Raw genomic sequence first — 19496 nt, forward strand, 5'->3', positions numbered from 1 at the left:
TTGGATTACTTTCGAATACTTAGTAATACTGTAGAATTATATATTTTCTATTACTACTTTTTGACTTGACGAGTTTACGTTCGCTACTTCTACTACTATTGTCTGATCTGATTAATATACAGTGATTAACTAGAAATATATGGACTGAAAATCTTCCAGACAGAGAAGTTTCTTACACTGTTTTGTTTTTAGACCCACTACACTTTAGTGGGTTGTTTTGAGACTTCGGGGATACCACGGAGATTACTTGTTTTTTTCTAAAATGACCAATTCATACTGAAACCCAGAATCTTGAGCATTAAGTCTAGATGCTCGCATGCCACCTGTCCCTTAATGATATTACAAAATACATATGAAGGGTGCATACTAGTCCTATGTAGGAGGGAGTTCCTATAATACTCCTTCCTATATAACATGGTGTCAGATGTCATATCTGGTAGTCTAACAACCTTCATGTCCAAGAACTCTATCTCATCAGGTGAATATTTGATCGAAATTTTCAAAAAGGAAGTCGTACTATGTATATAATCCAGAAAACATAGTAGCTCGTCTTCATCTCCCAACCACAGCATATAAACATCATCAACAGACCTATTATATAGGCTAACATATTTAAAGAATCTATTTTTTCCATTCAGCACATGATCATTCTCCCATTGGGCCATGACCATATTGGTGTAGCTATTGGCACAGGATGTGCCCATAGATATGCCAGAAGTCGGAACATAATAGGCTCCATCAAAAAGCAAAGCATTATTTTCAAGAATTAACTCAAGAAAGAAGCAAATCAAATCAATCAATTTACTATCATACCCACTATGTTGCTTCAGGTATTCACCAACCAACTCTATGCCATCACTATTTGGGATGACAGTAAAGAGTGAATTCACATCCATGGTAACCATTAAACATTGTTGTGTTATAATACCATCATTCACATGTTCATATAGATTCCAGAGAAACTGTTTGGAATCTCTCAACACTACTGTGGAACCATCTAGCACTGGTCTCAATAACTTCTCAACAAAGCTAGAAAAGGGCTCCATCACCCACCCACCACCCGCTACTATGGGTCTAAGGGGGGGGGGGGTGTTTGGAGTCCTTATGTATCTTAGGTAACCCATGAAAAGTAGGCACACAGGGATGTTCAACAGTTAAATAACTAGTTAAATCTGCTGAAATAGATTCACCCATAAAACAATCTTGTATAACACAATGTACTTAAGAAACCATGCGTTGGATTTCTCCTGATGTAATCTTAACATATACAGTAACATCACTCAACATGGTAGAAATAGAATTAAAATAAAAATCTCTGCAGGGCGGATAACAATACCATCATCTGTATGTAGTCTATCCAGAGCTATACGTTCATCCTGGGACAAATTATTAAAAATGTGATATCCACCATGTCCATCAGAGATCTGTTGTAAATCATCCTCACATTGTCTCATAAAAGCTTCCACCAAAGGGTGGTTTGGTAGTAAAATATGTGCTTGGTTCAGAATAAATCTGATTATTCCCATTACTATCATTATAAATCAATGTCAGCATCAAATTCCTCCCAAAAACCCTTAAGTCAACAACAGTACCTGCTACATCAACTTTACCAGCAGGTATAAATGATTGTCTCCTGCTCCACACAGAGTTCTCAGAGTCTGATAACATTGTATGTAAGATATTACATATCAAGGGCACTGAACAGTTTGCCACATCTTTTTTATGGTTTTGTTACCACCCGTGTCTATTGGTTGTTTGCGTTTTCTTCTGCCTTGATTCTGTTGGCCCAATGACTGATTGGTCCCATGCTGAAATGGAGGTGGTATGCAGGAAAAAATTGGTTTAAGGGGGGCAAGACTGTTCTCAGTATCCTTAAAGCCCTCATGATTTGTTTTACGTCTGACAACTGGTTCCTTAATTGTTTCAGTACCATCACCCCTCGGGGTCTTATAAACAGAACCATTAAAAGACCCAACCTCAGACTCAGCCCTTTCATTAGTAATAACCACAGGGCTAATTATACCATTATTGACACTGGTGGATGCTCGCACAGAAGTTCTCTGTGTATTATTAACATTAGCCTCACTTGGCCTACTAGAGTTCCTGGGCCAAGAAAACACATTGCCCTGGTTAAAATTTTTAGTGTCACGATCTAGAGTCTTTTTCTTTTGTATGAGAAGTCTCTTTGCTTTGCATATAAGACTATATTATCAATCAGTTCACTCAGCATTACATCAGCCAGTTTAGTATCGGCTAAGTTATATAGCTCATTTTGTTGTATTTTAATTTTATCCACCAGCTCATTCTCCATTACAAATTATACAAGAGGGAAATGTTATTGATATGTTTATGAAATGCAGTGTGTACTGCATTCATGTATTTCCTTCTTGCAGAAGCTGTTTGATGGCTTTTCCTCAAAAGACTTTATTCGTGTGTTAAAATCCAAGGCAGAGTTTTTGCAGTGTAGTGATGAGACAGCAGAATGAACAAACTATTATTCCCAGCTCTACTGGTTAGAGTCAGATGGATAAGCACCGATCATTTGATGGATACTCTCTTACCCTGACTGAATGCATATAGACCCTCTGGGTACCCAACCTTATATATACATACTTATATATATATATATATATATATATATATATATATATATATATATAGTATATATATATGCACACACACACACACACACATAAAATATACATGTACATATACATATACATACACATATACATATATATGTGTATGTGTGTGTGTGTGTGTGTGTGTGTGTGTGTGTGTATTTGTAAATAAGAATACTATATGACTGAGGATTTTGGCTTTAAAAATTGGCAGTGCCATTATATGATGGAGATGCTATATTTATACAATTTGTTCTTGTGTAAATGGATGGCTTGCCTAAACAATTGCAGGTTTATTAGAGTTTCTGGGAGGGTGATTGTTGTCCTACCCTTGAGTTCCAGTGGAGCCCATGGCAGTGCTTCAGTAAGTGGTGGGTTTGTATGCTCAGAAACGGATTCTTAAAGGAAAACTCTACCTTAGAACTAAAACAAATCTTTTTTTCCATTCTGTCTTGGTTTTCTGTGCTATTTTAACACCTCAAAATCATTCTGAGTGGTTCTTGCAGAATTTTAATATGTTTTTCCACAAATGGCTGCCAGTGGAGTTTAACATATCAACACAATCTTGTTTTTCCTTAGCCCTTTCTCTTTCTCATAATCCGTTTCACATCTGCTTTATATGAGTCATGCTAGACATAAGGAAATAGTGGTGTATTCCCATCTCATTGACATGCAGTGGGATTAGTGTCAGTCACTGTCATCTTATATACTGTCTGTAACAGGACTGCTGCTTTTTCTCCTGGAATGACCCTCATTTATGTTTGTCTCAGAAGCAGTTTACACTATACTAAGGATTTATACAGCTCCAACCAAAAAAGTAGCAAAATTGCAGGCCTTTTCTTCAAAGAATCATTTTGTAGTCCAAGATGAATTTACAGTCCCCTCTACCTACACTATTTCTGAGATGATAAAACTGTCACTGCACTTAAAGGTCCTTGAAGTTTCATATGTTACAGCCCCTACTGGAAAGGAAGGTATTTAAGAATAATTCTGTTCTTCAGTACCTGCAGTGGAAAGATTTTTATTTTTATCATACCTAAATGTTGTAGAAAACATTTTAATTTCATTTGTTTTATAACTAATGTCATGTTCTTGTTTCCCCTTGCTAAGTAAGCTCTGAATAACTATTTTTTCTGAGGCTCAGCTTTCTTGTAGCATTATTTTTTTCTGTCTTGTTATTCTTCTTATAAAGTAATTTGTTGAATTACAGGAAAATCACTCTTATGCAAACCTGACTCCTTCATAATGACACAGTAAAATTAAGGGACTGGAACATAATTACATTTCCCAATCCCTGCAATGGGAAGATTTTTTTGGGGAGGAGGCTGAATATTGTAATATTTTAAGTAATTATTTGTCAGTCGAATTTGTTTTATAGCTAATGTTATGTTCATTTTCTCCTTACTATCCCCTTCTGTAATTTTATAGCCAGTTATTACTAACTTTCTATTCCTTACCTTTGTATAACTTTTTTTTGGCTGCACAGAAGGTTTCTGGCATTTGTTTTCTCTTTTAATGTTGTTCTCATTATCTTGATTTGTTACTGTAGAACACAATCATTCTTACAGACTCCTTGGTAAGGCATGCAGTAACCCATTCCTGTTCTAACTGAAATTGTGATTGTTCTGGCAGTAAGTGCAGAGGACTAAAGTTCTATTTCTAGTGCTAAGCGTACACCAAATATGCATCACCCTTTGGAAGGATGCCACAAGAAAACAAGAAAAGACCTTATAAACAGTATCACTGTACTTTGTTGACGGGGTTGTCACCCATCTCACTTCCTTCAAAGCTGTCGTGGTGTGGGCAGTTTTGTCCTTTGGACGGTATGAAGATGGTAAATGTGTTGATAGTTGATACTTTACAAGAATTACAAGAAAAAAAATGCAGATTTTCCGACTTTTCTATAAATGTCTAAATGTCACAGGCATCTTTGATACTACATTTAGGTTATCTTAATATATAAAGTATCAAAATCAGCCAACATTTAAGCTTAGCATTTCAATTCTGTGACACTGCTTATATACATTTTTTGAAGAGGTGCCAAATGCCTTTGAACTCTTGCCTTATCTATTTGCTTTGTTGTGCTATGAAAGGCATGGCTACATTGGAAACAGCTGTAAATCAGTATAAGTTCTCTTCCAATCTGCAATAAAGACAGTGGAAAACAGCTTCATACCACTGTGTCTTTTTTATAATAGTTGCCAGGACTAATTGCTCGTATAAGATTTTCATCAGTACCTGACAGGGCAAACTACAGATGTCTCTGTGGTATGTCATGCAGGCTGTGACAGGGAAATTAAAGTTTTATAAAATACAAGCTAGTTTCTGGTACTTAAACAATACTGAAACCATATTGTAGGATGAAAAGCAACCTAAGGGTTGAAATAAACTGTAGGAGAAAGTGGAGTTTTCCTTTAAGAAGGAAGGTTGCCTCCATCTGTCTACATTGGGAAACTTTAGAGAAAACGCATTCAGGTGGATAAGGAATAGATTCACGTGGAAGCCAGTAACAAATTTATATTTGCTTGACAGAAATATTTGACCTTTTTATTTGATCTGTGTATGAACATTTTCTACTGGTGAAACTGTTTTTTGTTGACATATGCTTTACAGACTTGGACAAAGCACCTTGTGACCTGTATTTTCGGTTAGCTCTTTGACATTTAAGTGCCACAACATGTAGACTTTTTTTTATGAAATGGGTAAGGAAAACTGACCAATCAGATTGCTACCTTAGTTTGCATTGAATATGTTCCATGCATGTGATAAAACTAGTATTAGAGCCCTTCTCTCCTCACACCCTTCAGAATCTCACTGGCAGCCATTTATTCGCTCACTTCTAACAGTGACCTTAAATAGAAGAAAAATTCTATAATCAACTTCCAAACAAATTTATCAAAAAAGCAGAAGACATCTTCAAAATATGGAAAAAAAGGAGAGAGTAAAAAAAATACCGTAAACTGTAACCAAGATGGCTTCACTAAAATAAAAACAATAAAACAGGAAAAACATTTTAACCATTATTTAAAATAATGCTGTAACTCTGCTGAAATTTAACCTTCTGAGCTGAAATTTCCAGAATACAATCTAAGGAACTCCACAAAATGAGCCATAACATTTTATTTGTACAATCAGAATCCAAAACAAGATTTATGAAAATAACTACAGAGCAACATTTAAAAATGAAATTACACTACACCTCACAGCGGTTTGATGGAAGAATCCTTAAAATGACTACTTTGATAATGTCACACCAAAATTCCTAATAGTTATAATCCTGCATAATAATGGTTAGTTCAAATGGAAGCTGATAACATAAAAAAGAGAGCTATATTTAGTCTATTTTAGTAAATGGGTATAACTCTAGCAAAACATTCAGATTTGCAACATCTCATCTAATAAACATATCATTCTGAATTCTAACACTGAAGGTGTACAGCTCAGATCCAAAATATGAACGTGTGAAAAATGACACAAAACATTTACAAATGGAATAGTGCAGCAGCAGCACACAATTTGAATGAAGAATTCATAAAATAACTGTCCTGCAAATGTCATACAAAAACAATCCACATTTTTAACTATTGTGTGACATGGTTTCCTGCTGGTCCCAACCATGGAAGATATATAAAAGAAGCTTGTGGAATCATGGGTTTCCATCCAAAAGCTGGTGCAACTACAGCAACAGCTGGTTGTGCTGGCCAATGTAGCTGCCAACTTTAAGACTTTCCACTTAAATCCAACCAGGTAGGATGACCCGAAGTCCTTTTTAATGGGATTTGATTGCTGTACCACCACAGCGAACTTTAATCAGAGTCGGCAATAATTCTGTCATTCTAACTGATAGGAGAGGCACTGAAAACATGCATGAATGTGGAAGAAACTAATTGCATGGACCATGACAAGCTTAAGAAAGAAGTTTTGGTTTGGGCTGGTATAACTTTTGAAATGCAAAAAATAACATTTTATATTAGGACTTATTATTATGCGTAAAAACACAAATGCATGATTTAAAGCAAAATTAAAGCTTTGGCCTGAACCCAATAGCACCACTGTCAAAAATGCTAGAAACATTAGTACTAGACCAGTTTAAAGGAGCTTTGCCTAGTAAAATAAGAAAATAGATACTGCAACGTCACCCCAATAAGTCTGGTAAGCTAGTAATTTTAGAAGAGCATATGTTGTTTAATGTCACTGTGTTTAAATTCGAATTGTTTGTTTTTAAGTCTCAGATTGAAGTTAAAAATGTACTATCATCTCTGATACAAAAAGCAGCAAGTAATGAATTTGTTATACAAGTGGGGGGGGTCACATTGGTAATTTCTGTGCTACTAACGCTGAAAAGAATGCTATTGGTAGAAATATGGAAACAGAAATGCATGTTTTAAATAAAATTGTTCTTATTGTTCCTATACAGTACAATAACATACATTTTAAATAACTGAGTCAGCTGTATGTCATTATGCTAGAACCAAGCTATTGAAGGGTCCTGCATTTTTAAAAATAAGGGAGTCTAAAACTCTGGATTCTGGAAGCTTGAGTTTTGTTAAGGGCACTCTTGTTTGTAAGCATATGATTAATAATTAAAAGATGGGTGTAATTTGCTGATATGGTAACAGAAAAGTGTATACATGTACACATGTAAAGATTCAGTCATTTCCAGGAAAACTGTTGCATCCCATAACTGCCTCATGACTTAGTATTAGCAAATGATTTCCCCATTTTAAAGTATTATGGAATGTGTGTGTGTGTGTGTTTGTGTAGTAGGGGGAGAATCCATAGACACAGTATGGCAGGCTAATATCTTTAACAAAAGGAATACAGCAACAGCATGATACTTCCATTCACTTTACGAATGGGGAAGGGGAATCAAGGCAGTCCTACTCATGTAGAAATCCATAATGAAAACCAGGAGAAGGGAATTGGAATAATAGGTATCTGGAAGACAAAACAGAAAAGTTGTAATTCATTTTGTTCTAAGATGCCCTTTCCTGCAGGAGAGCAACACAAAGAAAGAAATGAAGGTGAGAGGGGTGGTATCCACTCACACTGAAGTAGAGGGAGAGCAACCTAAAGGGAAAACCGAGCATTCAGCAAACCCATACTTATAGCAGAGACAGTAGAACAAAAGATAATTTGTGTTAAGAACATGCAGGGCAAAATCTAAAACAGGCTGCTTTATTTGTGTTTTTAGAGGAAGAAGCTACATCTTCCATCTCTATCCAGGTTATAGAAGTAAATAACTCAGAGTTTGTGGATTGACATATAAGTTATATAAACTTTAAAAAAGCAGAATGGGAAGATGATATTTTAAGCAGGGCAAGAGAGAACATAACCAGCATTATAGGGGGACAGGATGTTCCCATTACTTCTTACCCTGTTGTGAGCTAAAAGATGATCTCTTGTATAGAGTAAGTTAAAAAAAAAAAAAAAAGAAAGAAAAAGAGATTCTACATCAGTTGAAGGAGAACCGCATCCACAGACTCAAAAAACATGTTTATTTCATCATGGTTTGGTGTTTCTTACATTTTAATACCACTCTGCAACAATTTAGGTGTTTTAAAATATTTTTATATGTAATTTCTGAGTCTTTCCACATGGGGTCTAGCATCTTGAAATAATTCTGATTTTTTAGTCTGCCTGTAGGTATCCCACAATGCAGTGCTCCTCTGTAAATACATCATGCAGGCCTCTTTCTTCCTCAGGATCCTGTAATTGTATTGATTTTACATGCATACACTGCTGTCTTTCAGTCAGTTTTATGTAACATTTCATGGCATTCAGTGACTACTTAAAACGCAAACAGTGAAAATGCCACAGAACAGGCTTTCAAAGTGCTTTTTACTGCTGCTTATTTTTAGAATGGATAAACTACAGTCTTTTGTGAAGCCTGAATTGTACTACTTATCTCCCATCCCCCCTCACACCTAACTTCCCTAGCTGTCAAAGTCTTAAGGGTAATTTGATCTGTTACCTGCTGTGGTTGACAGCTCACAGCAGGATATTTGACTCATATACTGTTTTCTTGTTCTAGCCTTTACTTTCTGTATGGGGAGGGGAAGGAACAGGGGAGCTGTGACATCACATCATGGGTGGGTTTTTAGGACGGTCTTGGTGATGTCAGTATGGGAAGGGAATTGGGCAGAAAACTACCTGTATTCAGTGGCTTTGATGACATCAGTCAATTGGAGACTGCACCAAGCTTTTCCAGGGCCAACAAAAGTTTTTTTGAAAGTGAAACCACCACAGTACAGTAAGGTACTGTTCTAGTGGAGAGAAACAGTCAATTTAAAATATTTTAAATGCTGTATCATTGTTTATTCATAGCAGGGAGAGTAAATATGGAGGAAAAAGGACAGAGAAGTTAAGCATTTAAAAACAGAATCCTGTCGTTGCCCTTTTAATAGTGTCAAGCCTGCAGTGACAAGCCTCAGAACACCCCTGGGTGGGTGTTATTTACACAATAGCACATAGCCTGTTGGGCATTATTGCTTGCTTGCTTAGCTTCTATATGTTAGTAGTTTTTCCATAGCTTGGGTATGCCATAACAGGTTTATTTATAGCATACGTGTCACCAATTAGCTAAACTTAACTAATATTGAGAACTAAAAAAGGCAGCTACAGTTAATACAAGTATTCGTACTTAAATGCTATGCTACAAAATATTTTCAGAATGCACTTTGCCACATGTATAAACCCATTTGAAACTATCAGAACAGTATGACTAACAAAACAGATAATGAAGCTGTCATTTCTAAACTGGTAAATTGGACTTTTCTGAAGTGAAGGCTTGTTGATGAGGCTGTACATTGCTTCAGTTACAATTTTCTGGACAACTTGCACAGTATGAGTATACTTTAGAAGCACAGAATTAAAACTTTTTTGTGATTCCCCCTAACCATCAAACTTCCCTCCCACACATCCTCTTTGCACATTCATTTGCTAAGAGATCATAACCGTACATTCAGTTCATTCCTGTATGGGAGAGTTTTGGGATGAAGATTTTTATGCAAGTCTGAGTGTTCCCTTGTTTCTTGTCCACTGAGGCCCAAGGAGCTTGCATGCAGTTAGTCCTTTAGGGAGTGTGCCCTTCATCTTTGAGAAATGTCACCCCAATCAGCCATATTCCCTTTGAAGACTAGTATCTGCACTGGTTGACCGTTTACACTGGGGGTTATAAGCTGAGCCTGTGTTATGGACATGTACATGTACCCCAAACCCACAGTGAGAAAGAGAGGAGAGGAGAGGAAAGCAAGCACCACTTCATCATTCTTTTCTCTCCCCAAATAGGGTTTCCAAATCTCTAAATGAACCCGTTACAGTTAATAGTCAGGCCTTTATTTGTGTGTGCCATAGTGATGGGCATACTTAGAGCATCTGTCTTCTATGGCTCACTCCACAAATTAAAACACTGATGTAACATACAGACCTTCCATGGGCAATTTACTGTCATATGAAGATACTTAATGACTTCCCAGTGATTTACGAGATTAGAAACAACACAAAGTTCTCCTTACTTAAAAGATTCTTGAATACCACTGATCATTTCTTGAGTATTAACCATATCCTCACCTTTTGTCCATTTCCTTAGTATGACAGGGTTTGAATTTGCCACTTACTTTGAGCTTCGATTTAAATATTCATGTCAGCAAATTGCCCTTAAAGTTTGCCAGTGCGCCATTACTTCATGACCTCAAACATACTGTCATGTTTTAAAATGTTATCCTCTACATGGTTTACAAACTCCTTTGTAAATTGAAACTTAGATCAGCTCTCACTGAAAAATCTCATATGCTGCATTCATGTTTATAGTGTATACTTTATCAAAAGTAGATCAACTTTTTGATCAAAAAAGGAAGGGTGCACACAGACAAGCCTTTACAGACCTCTTTGAATCTGTCAAGATTCAACCCTTTACCATGATCCTGGGCTACTTTAACTATCTAACCATAGATTGGAAGAAATACTCATGCCAAAACACAAATGCCCAGAGATTCTTTGATTTCATCAATGCAAATGCCTAGGACCAGTTGGTTAACATCCCCACAAGAGGTGAAAATATGTTGGACTTGGTATTAAACAACATGAGCAACCACTGCAGCGTTCCTACAGTGTCATCATCCGTGGTAAGATCTGACCACAAAGCAGTCACCATCTCCCCCGACCACCTCCTAGCTAGGGTCAAACAAATATATTCTCTAAAGCTGATTACAATCTCCAGAGGGAAGGTATATACAGCTTCACAGCCCCCTCTCCCTCCATAGGAACTGGCACATATGTCCAAACCTACACCAAAGTACTATATGAGCATTTATGTAGCTGCATGAAATCAGGAATACTAGACAGGACGAAATCCTCCTCCTCAAGGAAGAGTAAACCTGTCTGGTGGACATCTACAATAAATAAACTCTATAATAAAAGGAAAAAAATTGCTGTCTAGGACCAAGAAGGAGCAGGTGCCTAATTGGAAGAAATCTTTCCTTAGCTTGAACAAGCAAATAAGAGCACTAGTGAAATCCTCCAAAGCAAACTTCGAGTCCAAACTGGCCAGATCTACTAAAGACAATCATAAGGCCTTCTTCACATATGTCTACAATCTCAAGGGAAGCACCCGGATCTGGTCAGAACTGGTGGTCAAGGACACCACATAAACAAATGCTGTAGATATAGCCTACCTGCTGGCAGACAGGTGCAGTGAAAACTTCACTCCTCTGTCCCCCCATCAGTAAAACAGGACATCCCCAGTACCTGCCTCCCTCTCCTTATCTCTAGTGAGCAAGTCATCACTGCCCTCTCAAAGGCAAAAATTACAGCCTCCATGGGACTCAATAACATCACAGGCTGCATCCTACATGAACTTAGGCAGGAACTTGCAGCACCATTAGGCACCCTATTCAACCAAAGCCTGAGTACAAGCTTCATCCCAGCTGAGTGGAGGACAGCTAGTGTCATCCCTTTGCACAAAGGTGGAGCGTCCACCAATCCAGAAAATTATAGACCCATCAGCCTAACTAGCCTGATCTGCAAGGTCACAGAGCGGATTATCATGGACCTCATTAACAAGAACATTGGCAACCTCCAGACACTTGATCCCACACAGTTTGGTTTTGTCAAGGGGAGGTCAGGCCTGTTAAATTTGGTTGACTTCTTTAAGATTGTCACCAAGGCCATAGATGAGGGGAAGATGGTGCACACTACCTAGCTTGACCTGGCCAAAGTCCTCGATACTATTCCCCACTTGGGTATAATTGATAAACTCTCTCAACTAGGCATCAATCCATATGTTACCAGATGGGTAGCAAACCGGCTTACTGATAGAACCCACCTCATCAAAATAGGGGAAGCCACCTCAAGTAGACCCATAACAAGCAGTGTACCCCAGGGATCGGTCTTGGGGCCTCTGCTATTTGGGATATACTTCTCGGAAGTGCAGGCCAAATCTAGTGGGCTATGGCTGACCAAGTTTATAGATGACTGCAAGCTAGGTGCTGTCATCAATTCCCATAGTGATATGGACATCCTCCGAGAGGGTTTCACCCAAACAAATGACTGGTACCAGAAGCATGGCCTCAAACTGAATCCCAAAAAATGCATCATCCCTTTTGGGGAAAGTGATGTCCCCACAAATTATCACATTGATAATAAGGTACTAAGCACGCAATCAGTTGTGAGGGACTTGGGCACCCGGGTTGATAGCAAACTGACATTTGATCAGCATATTGCCTCCATTGTACGGAAAGCTTTCGACATGACCCACCTCATTAGTAAGGGTATCTCTTCCAGGGACAAGGTGGTCATAACTCCCTGTATTCTTCCCTTATAAGACCCATTATTGAGTACAATGCCCCTTTCGGCATGTACCTCACAAAGCACATGCAACAGCTGGAGAGACCACAGAGGTTCCTCACCCAGAGAATCCTGGGCCTCAAACATCTATCATACACAGATAGGCTAAAAGCCCTGTCCCTCTACTCAGTCTCCTACAGACTCCTCAGAGGTGACCTCTGTCTGGCATACAAAGCAGTCTCAGACCCCGCCCTGATGGGACTGCTGCATATGTGCAAGTCAAACTCCACTCGAGTAACCCGCACTCACGACCTCAACCTGGTCTGCGACATCAATAGGACTTGTTGCTGGGACAGATTTGTGTCCCAGAGACTCCCCCATCTGTGGAATAGACTCCCTCTCCATATGTAAAGCAGAGTACCTCATTAAACCTTTTTAAGTGCGACCTGGATAACTGGATGGGGAATAGAAAATTCACCCCTGGGATTCCACCTGTGTCCCTCCTGGACATTGACATAGGGTGCTGACATGTTGGAACATAGGCTAAATTCTTGGCTAGGCTTGTAAGGGGCTCAGTGCCAATAGCCTTGTAACTTCCTATGATCCTATGAAGGAGGCACCATGACTGCTCTTAGCCATTATCATGCTATTGTTCTCCTGTCCCCTTTACATATTTTTTAAACACCTTTAATAAAACACAGGCACACATTCATAAATTAATAGAAAAGAAAACAAACAACACTAACATTGTTTTCATTATATATATATATATATATATATATATATATATATATAGATCTATATTACAACAGCGAAGAGGCGTTTAATTGAATGTCTCTTCTCCGACACATATAGAACAAATGCACTAAAGCGTGAACACTCTGAACACCAATTTCTTTCCCTGGGAAAGAAATCGGCAGTACTAACACACAAACACGCACACACTTTCAAACACCCCCCCCCCCAACTAAATATACCAACTCCGAGATTGCACTACATTGGGGAAAGGGGCAAACACACGGGGAAGGCCATGTAATTTCTTTCCCAGGGAAAGAAATCGCTGTTCTTAGCATTTGCGCTTTAGTGCGTTCGCTCTATATGTGTCGGCGAAGAGGCATTCGATTAAATGCCTCTTCGCTGTTGTAATATAGACCCATATATATATATATATATATATATATATATATATATATATATATATATATACATACATGCATTTGTGTATATACGTGTGTGTGTGACTTATATAGATATATATATATATATATATTTATATATATATATATATATATATATATATATATATATATATATATATCCATGGTTTACTATGGTAAGGTTGAAGTGGGTTCGGTCAAACCCACTTCAGTTGAAGTCTGGAGGCTGAACAACGACAATGTTGAACTTATGTGCGAGTTAGATATTCGTCAGAAATTTCAAGTTGGACATCAATTTTCCACTTTTGATATGAATTCTAAAGCTGAGAAGGAATGTATTGATTTTTATCAAATTGCATGACATACGCATCTGTAAACTGGACCAGGGAGGGGGATTGGTTGTGTTTGATGGTGCTGACTACAGAGAACGGATGTTACACTTATTGGACAGTCCTTCTTACTTACTTAGTTCGAGATCTGAAATTATTATAACATCATTAAAAACACCATTGATGAAATGTATATAGAGGGAAGGATTGATTAGAATAGTTTTAATTACATGTCCATAGTGTACCCCAGATTTCCCTGTTTATTCGGCATACCTAAGATACACAAAGATGTGATCAACCCCCCCCCCCCCATGCATCCCCTTGTTGATGGTAGGGGCTCCCCCACATATCCATGTGCTAAGGTTGTTGACGCTGTCTTAAAGAAGTATTTGGTTAAAGTTAACCAAATCTGTAAAGACTCTTGGACATTCTTGAATAAAATCAATAGCTTAGATTTTGATGTCAGATTTAATTTCCTCACTATAGATGTCAAAGATTTGTATACATGTATTCCACACGATATAGCTTTAGAATGGGTTGGCCAACTTTTAAAGTTATATGGTGGCACGAGAAATGAGTTGGAACTTGTTAATGAATTGTTAGACCTGATACTTGATAATAATTACTTTATTTTTGATGACAGGTTTTACTTACAGAAAATAGGGGTAGCAATGGCTCCTCGTGTGGGGCCAGTGTTGCTAACTCTGTTATGGCCTATTGGGAGCACCTTTTTGTCCTTAATAACTACGACTTTAAGGACAGAATGATTTTTTACACCCGTTACCTTGACAGTATTTTTATATTGTTGGATGGTGACAGTACGACCAGTGATATGGTGGTTAATCATTTCAATAAGTCTACGCAGTTTTTGAAGTTTACCTCTACATTTAACACTGAGGTTATAGCATATCTTGATGTTTTGTTAACCAAGGACTATTCCATCCAAAAATTCACGGACAATATTCATAGGAAGAGTACGTATTCCCACTCATTTCTACACTACTCTAGTTGCCACCCCTGTTGTAAAGGGTCAGTTGGTTAGGGCAGCCCGCATTATTACCCTTGACGATGACTTTCATGCTGAATGCTCCCTTTTAAGGAGTATTTTCTTACATCGTGGGTACCCAGACTATATGGTTGATGGCATCATTGAGGAGGTTTCAAGTAAACGTACCAGACGATTTTACAAACCGATTCTAGACAGTGTCCACACACAACATCAACATGATGAGAATATTGTCCCCCTGTCAGCAAATGATTCTAATACTCTCCTTGAGTCTAAGGCACAAGGGCCTATGTTTATCACAACTTTTAGTATCAACAGTAAGGATTGTTTCCGTATTCTATGTAAGAACTGGGCACTTTTTAGGAGTGACCCAAGTGTTCTTCATAGAGTCGGTGATCAACCCAGAGTTGTGTATAAGAAAGTTAAAATCTTAAAGCTTTCTTTGAACAACATCAATTACGATGCAGTAGAACTGTTGGCATGTACAAATGTCAATATTGTAGTTATTGTCAATATATTATTGAATCTAATAGATTCAAGCTACATGATCATCTGTACACTTTAAAGCACAGAGTGAATTGCAATTCTAGAATGATAGTCTATCTAGCTCAGTGCCAAGCCTGTTTGGCCTTTTATATTGGAAAAACGGAGAGGCGTTTTCGAGAGCGTCTCTATGAATATATTTATGCTATAAGAAAAAATAAATCTGAAAATGCTTTGGCTAAGCATATTTCATCTTATCCTGACCATAGTTTTAAATTTTTGGTGATTGACCAGGTTTGTCAGGATCCCCGAGGTGGTTCTGCAGCCTTAAAGTTGGAAGAGCTGGAATTAGGCTGGCAGATCAGGTTAAATGCATACACTGTGCATGATTTGAATGAAGGCTGCTCTATTAGCAGCATTTTGAAGCTTAAGAGTTTAATAAGATGATATTCTTTTTATATAATATCATCTTAATTTTTAGTTTAATAAGTTTTTATTTTACTTTTTAATCTATATTTAGTAGGTATTGCGATTTGAGATGTGTAATGTTATGTAATTTATTGATTTAATGTATTGTTACAATGACCGATCGTAGAGTATGGATATATGTTGTATGACAGGTGGTTTAAAGTGTTTGTTTCTCTTTAAAAGTGCATTATTGTTGCTTTCATTGGTTTATTGTTTAATTGAGTGATTAATTGTTTTAGCATTTAAAGCCTTTGAGTTAAGGTAGTTTATTCATCTGAAGAAGTTTGTACATTGTGTCAAACGAAAAGCGCTTCATTGTATTAAAGGATTTGGCATTTCTATTTGTGTGCCGTTTGCTTGCTACAGTTCCTTTTTTCGTGTTTATCAGTGTGTCGTTTTGCCTTGGGTTGAGTTTGACAATGTTGAACCCGACATTGTCGAAGTACGAATCTCGCCCCTGTCTCGACCCATTTTAAAGCCTGTTCCAAGGTCGAAGTCAAGTCGTATTTCAACAGTGTCAGAATTTGACATTGTCGTTTTCACAAACCTGGGTCGATGATCCTATCATTCGATGGGATCCAGTTCGATCTTACCATAGTAAACCTATATATATATATATATATATATATATATATATATATATATATATATATATACATACACACACACACACACACACACACACACACACACACACACACACACACACACACACACACTTTTTTTTCTTTATATAGCTCTCATTTAGTCCAACATTACATAAATTGCTCAATTCCTGCCTTCCTTTAAACCTCGCTGCTCCACCAGAACACTACGTTGCATGTATTATTCCCATAAATTCCACTTATTTCTATGTAATTTGCTACCCTTTTGTATAGACCCCATTTCCAGTTCTTTAATCTCTTTAACAATATTCAGTACTTCTAATATAGTTGGTTTAAATTTTGATTTCCATTTTCTAGTAATTGCTTTTTTGGCAGCCAACAGAATTAAATTTAATGAGGTCTAACTATGTCTAGGGAATTTAGATCCCGTGTCCCAGTCATTTGCTTCTCCAATATTTCTTAAAGTACTCTGTAAGGAATTTTTTTTAAATCTTCCAGCTAGCTCATTACACTCCCAGAAATATGTAACCTGTTCTTCCTCATCACACCTCCAACATTTGCACCTCTTTCTTCCTCATCACATCTTCAACATTTGCTGTCTAATTGGGAAAAAAAACTTTGAAGTCTGCTTCTTGATATTTAAAAATACCTATGGAAAAACTTCCAATTAAAAATCCTAAACTTTATGGACTTTGAGCCATACGCATGTCCTCCCATTGTTCCCTTGTAAATTGATTTTCAAGTGTCTCTTCCAAATCTTTTTTACCACTTCTGATTGATTCTTATAGCTATCCAGCAGTATTTTATAAGCCTACTTACTATCTCTTTTCTTAAGAGCAGTGTCCATTCTAGATTCGACAAAAACTCTTCCTGTTCCCTCATAATAATTTTATAGAAATGCATACAGTTCTCTCCATTGACATCAATAAGCTCATATCTGGCACTTAATAGATCTGATCATGACACATATGCAGCTTTGTGTGTTACCAATGATTTCTGCATGAATCTAAGTTGCATCAGGATAACCTCTCTACCTCAATATATATGATCAATGACTTTACCCCCATAAAATGTCAGTCTCCCTTAGTGCCTGTAAATGGCATATGACTTACCTTGAAGACAGAATGCATGATAGAGCTATAACAATCCACTCCCTCATGATGCTGATAAAATGCACAAAGACATTATTATGAATCATAGAACAGCCTAGCTTAGTTTCTGGCAAAAATGCAAAAAGGTATGCATAAACAAAAGAAATGTATCACTTTTCTAGTAAAATCAAGCTGCTTTAAAATTCCATTAATCAACCTGCTTAGGGAAACAGAGTGCATTCCCTATGACTTTGCAATTCCTCACAGTACCTGCAACTTAAGTTATTCTGATTAGTTTTAATTAGACTAAGGCAGGCAGTTCTTTATGAAAGAAACTTATCTCATGAGAAAAACAATTTTTAAAGTGTGGACATTTTAGATAAATGGAAATTTACTGGACTGGACTGAAATTTACTTAGTGCTGCAGTTTTTTAATGGGAATTAAGCTGCATGTTCATACAAGCAGACAATATTATGTGCACATATAAATGTATAAAATAAGGACTTAATTTCCTGTAGATATTATTATATATATATTAAACTGGTTGTGTAGCTTTACCTTTCACATGTATGCCTCCATATGTAACCATTATAGTTTCAGGAAGCCCTTTATTTTGAAACATATTACTTCATAATTACACATTTAAAGGACACATTTCATACAGAAAAGTTTTACTCATGACAGGACTTAAAATTGTCTCATTTTAACATATAGATGCACACAAAATCAGTCTAATAATTTCAACCCATTTTGCGCAAAACATTTCACTTATTTGATTAATTTTAATAGCTACTGTATCATAGCAGCATACTTGGAAAATGTTTGAATAACCTGGGGTAGAATAATTTACTTGAAGATTTTTTTTGCCTAGTATTATTCATGTGGCTGCACTTTGCAGAGTCTAATACATTAAACACTGCATAATCATAAATTCATGCATATTTCTGTTTCTCTGTTACATTTTTGTTACATTTGATCTTCATGTGAAAAAAATGCAGCATATTATACTATAGATCTAGGATATTTAGCAAGACTTCATCCTTTTAATTCTGAACTTGCCTTGGAGAACTTTTGCACACATGCAGTGGGTATAAAAAGTGTACACATCCCTGTTAAAATGCCAGGTTTTTGTGATATAAAAAAATGAGACCACAATGAATCATTTCAAAAATTTTCTCACCTTTAGTGTGACCTATAACATGCACAATTCAGTTGAAAAACCAACAAATCTGTTAGGGGAAAATATGAAAAATAAAAAAACGTGCAATAAGCTGATTGCATAAGTGTACACACCATTAAACTAATGCTTTGTTGAAGCACCTTTTGATTTAATTACAGCATTCAGTCTTCTTGGATAGGAGTCTGTCAGCATGGCATATCTTGACTTGGCAATATTTGCCCACAGTTCCTTGCAAAAGCACTCCAAATCTGTCAGATTGCAAGGGCATCTCTTGTGCACAACCCTCTTCATGTCACCCTGCAGATTTTCTATTGGATTTAGGTCTAGGCTCTAGCTGGGCCATTCCAAAACTTTAATTTTCTTCTGGTGAAGCCATTCTTTTGTTGATTTGGATGTATACTTGGGGTCATTGTCATGTTGAAAGGTGAAATTCCTTTTCATCTTCAGCTTTCTAGCAGACGCCTGAAGGTTTTGGGACAAAAGTGATTGCTATTTGGAACTGTTCATAATTCCCTCCACTTTGACTAAAGCCCCAGTTCCAGCTGAAGATAAGCAACTCCAAAGCATGATACTGCCACCACCATGCTTCACCGTAGGGATGTTTTGGTTATGCAAAGTTTTTGCGCCAAATATACCTTTTGGAATTGTGGCCAAAAAGTTCAACCTTGGTCTCATCAGACCATAACACATTTTCTCACATGCTTTTGGGAGACCTGATGTATTGTTTTGCAAATTTTAACCAGGCGTGGATGTTTTTCTGTGTAAGAAA

The 19496-nt window shown here is 37.1% G+C and overlaps 1 protein-coding gene across 1 annotated transcript in view; it reads left to right on the forward strand.

Annotated features, from left to right (window-relative positions):
* LOC122794026 (ryanodine receptor 1-like) overlaps positions 1-19496 on the forward strand; it is a 2146276-nt gene that overhangs the window by 702410 nt on the left and 1424370 nt on the right.

Source organism: Protopterus annectens, chromosome 1.part0 (assembly GCF_019279795.1).
Source record: "Protopterus annectens isolate FY-2018-M chromosome 1.part0, PAN1.0, whole genome shotgun sequence".
Lineage (NCBI taxonomy): Eukaryota > Metazoa > Chordata > Ceratodontiformes > Protopteridae > Protopterus > Protopterus annectens.